Source organism: Tenrec ecaudatus, chromosome 1, assembly GCF_050624435.1.
Source record: "Tenrec ecaudatus isolate mTenEca1 chromosome 1, mTenEca1.hap1, whole genome shotgun sequence".
In the NCBI taxonomy this organism is placed as follows: domain Eukaryota; kingdom Metazoa; phylum Chordata; class Mammalia; order Afrosoricida; family Tenrecidae; genus Tenrec; species Tenrec ecaudatus.
In genome coordinates this window covers 140,128,039-140,131,586 of record NC_134530.1, presented here as the reverse complement: position 1 = coordinate 140,131,586, position 3,548 = coordinate 140,128,039, and the positions used below count along the sequence as shown (strand labels likewise).

The 3,548-nt window shown below is 35.6% G+C and overlaps 1 non-coding gene across 1 annotated transcript; it reads right to left on the bottom strand.

Moving 5' to 3' along the window:
• Positions 1 to 3,200: 3,200 nt before the first annotated feature.
• LOC142438224 (U6 spliceosomal RNA) lies at positions 3,201 to 3,308 on the bottom strand. The gene has a single exon (XR_012782647.1). It is a non-coding gene; the product is annotated as a U6 spliceosomal RNA (small nuclear RNA).
• Between the last annotated feature and the right edge of the window lie 240 nt (positions 3,309 to 3,548).

The following is a 3,548-nucleotide window of genomic DNA, read 5'->3' as shown; positions in this document are numbered from 1 at the left end:
TCCTGAGACAGGAGTCAAATTTGAGGAGAATAGGGTCCATTTCTCAGCCCCACAATTACATTGGTTAAATAAAGAAAATATAGATTTCATTAAAGCACCTGGACAGCAGCATAAGGGAGTCTCGGGGGTGGGGCGGGGTGGCTTACTATTTTAGGTTAAAATATGTGTGCTAATAATACTACTTTTCCACAATAGAAAAAAAAGAGAAAGAAAATCCTCCATCTATCATATAATTGAAAAACATAAGGATCACGGACACTTTTGCACAAGAAAAAATGGCAGGCATATGTCTAACATGCATTTAAGACAACAGAATTAATTACAGAACACTCCCAAAATATAACAATGTCTCAAGCATAAAGACTCAAAAAAAAGTAAGCTTCTTTACTCAATGAACTATTACCAGTTAACTGAAAGCAGATATTACTTTATAATAAGAATGGAAACTGAAGAACAAGCACAATACTTATTATTTTAAGGCAGGATATAATCAATGTTTAATAAGTAGAGACATAGCTGTAACTTTAAATTATTCAAATGTTTTTAACTATAATGTCTTTCCCTTTTCCATATAGAAAAATATTAGAATTCATTGATACTACCTCATTTGCTACTATATTTTCATTTCATTTATATTTTGACATTAGCTGGAAAACTTCCTGAGCTGTGTAATGTTACCAATTACCTTGTTATAGGTTATATAATCTCCCAATTACAACCAAAAATAAATGCCAGGTGTTCCAATCCCAAATCATTAGAATGCATAAGATGGGAAGGGACTGACCCTGGGGCTGTTGTACTAGTGTTCCACATAAAAATCGCAATGAGAACAAATGAAACAAACAAGCAAATAGATCAGAAAAGAAAATCATTGTAAGGGCAGTAATAAGGGGGAAAATGTGTCTTCAGTTGTGTGGTCGGGTTTTGTTTTTTTTAATTAAAGTAGTAATTGGTAGAAAACCCAGTTATTTATACTCTGACATACAGACACCCATGTGATCACTATGAGTTAAAATCAACTTGATATAACTATTAAACATTTAAACGTTAACTTTCACGGTGACAGTTAATGTCTTTGACATACAAGGAAACAGTTGTGTTTTGTTTTTAATTTTAATATTATCCTGAGCCCACCAAAGTTATGTATATTCTTTTAGTTCAAAATTTTTTCTTAGGATGTTGGTTTCCATGAATGCAAAATATGAGAAGACTCGCTTCTCCTTTGAGTCTTCACATAGTGGGAGCCTGAGACTCAGATTTCAATTCCTGCTTTCTAGCCAATTCCGTTTGGGAATAAAAGCTCTAAGCACCAAGCTTTGGTGTGTTCAAGGAACATAGATGACAATTCTCTCCCACTCATGTACATTCCTGGACTGATGTCCTTGCTTTACGCAGATCTCCAGTGATTTTCCTCTATTTTTTCAGCCTCTTACATTATTTGAAAATGATATTTTATATGTTGATACACATAACTTACAGGCAAATGGTAAGCCTCTTCTCCCAAGGAGCTTTCGGTGATTTTAAACTGGTGACCTTGTGGTTACCAGCCCAAAGTGTGACCCCCAAGTCACCAGCTCTCCGGGTTTATATGCAGTTCTCATTTAAGGAGTAAAATAGAAATTAGAGTAGCTCTGTCTATGGATCACTTTTAATATGATTCTTAAATATTCAGAGAACAATTTTTGAACAGCATGTTACTCTATGATTCTCAATTAATTGTTCATTGTGACTGGAGGCTATTCAAAACCTCTTTTATATAATACACAAGACATCAAGTGTGTGTGTGTATGTGATTATATTTTCAAAAGACAATATGGATAGGATAACAATATATTATTTTGCTATAAATTTACCATAAATCACATAACATTATTAACATACCAATACGCTAATTCTCAATTATAATAGAACTAAATATATATTTATTTAAAATGAAAGAAAATTAATTTTCTATAGCTCCTTTTACAACTTTAAAAATCCACTAATTTTTATTCCATTTGTGAAGTAAGAATTTCAAATATTGACCTCTTGTAGTTCTCATTTAAAATTTCTGCTCAACACAAAAGTATTCCAACTTCCTGGCATAACTCATAGTTGTAATTAAAGTACTTTGGGAATTTAAAAGAGTAGTTGATGCTAGTATGGCATTAACCTCTGAATAATAAAGACAAGATGATGAAACTATGCTAATAATTTCTTTTGTGAGAATTAATACCATGCTAGTTCTAAGGGATTCAATGCTGAAGCTATCCCAAATGTCCAATTCTTCCAAGGTACTACTACTTTACTACATTTCCCCCTTCTCCTTCAGGAGAATGTTCCCTCTTGGCTCTGGGCTCTTTGAGTCACTGGAATGTGCCATGGAAACCGACGTACCTTTGAGGAAATGGTTTACATGGTGCTGCTTGCATTTCAGTCCCAAAGCCAAGTCTTAGGCAGAAGTCAGACAAACGCAGGGTGAAGAGCCAGTGGCTAAAGTTGTCCAAAAGGCACAACAGATTTTAGTTCTACTGAAGCCCAGTCAGGAATAGAAGTTCCATGTTCCGGGTGAGATGATGTGTTTTACAACCAGTATTTTATACAAAACCAAAAATGGTTGCTTAAACCAGACTCTCTATCTCATTCAAATCAAAGATTCTCTCAAGAAAACCAGGGTGTGGTTTGGTTCCTGTCCTCTACTAAGGTGGGTTCTTAAAGACACTGCCAAGCTCCAGGATCATTCCCGCCCAGGAGGGGCCATCAGCATAACAGAGAACACCCTCAAAAGTCAGAACCCTAACCACACATGGATAAAGTCCTTTTTTTTTTAATTATAAAAGAAAGAAAGAGGAGAAAAACCACACCGTCATTGAGTCATTTCTGACATGTGCAGTCCCCTCAGGCCAGGGGAGAAGTGAGTTTCGGAAACTAACTCTAAGGGAGAGAAAGTCTCCTTGCTTTCTCTGGGCTTCCGCAGCTCCCAGGTGGCCAGCAGGCAGGAAGGTAAAGGAGGAGACAGAGAAGTGGGCTCCAAGGTCGGCTCTTAGGAGAAGGTCACCTCCTCAAGGAGGAGCCCTCAGGCTGTGATCTGACTGAGAGACTTGACTTCTCCTTAGCCAGGAGTGTTGGTTGATATAAAATGTCTAACTACCACAGCATATAAGGAACCATGACTACAAGGGCAGTATAAATTGAGTAAAACTCAGAAACTATATATTTTTTAAAATATGGAACGCTTCACGAATTCGTGTATCATCCTTGCGCAGGGGCCAAGGATGATCTTCTCTGTATTGTTCCAATTTTAGTATATGTGCTGCTGAAGCAAGCACAAGAAAACATAAATTTTAAAAAGACATCAAATAATTGAAAGACCCCCCCAATAAAGTGATTTATATAAAAAGGAAAAACAAAGTGTCATTTTAGAATCTCCTAACTCTTCCATAAATGCTGAAATATTAATAAATTATTAAAAACATATATACATGAATAACACTAAAAATTTCCTCCATCATTCACCTTATTTCTTTTATCAGTGAAAGAGTACTTTGCTTAATCCTAAGATTATTTAT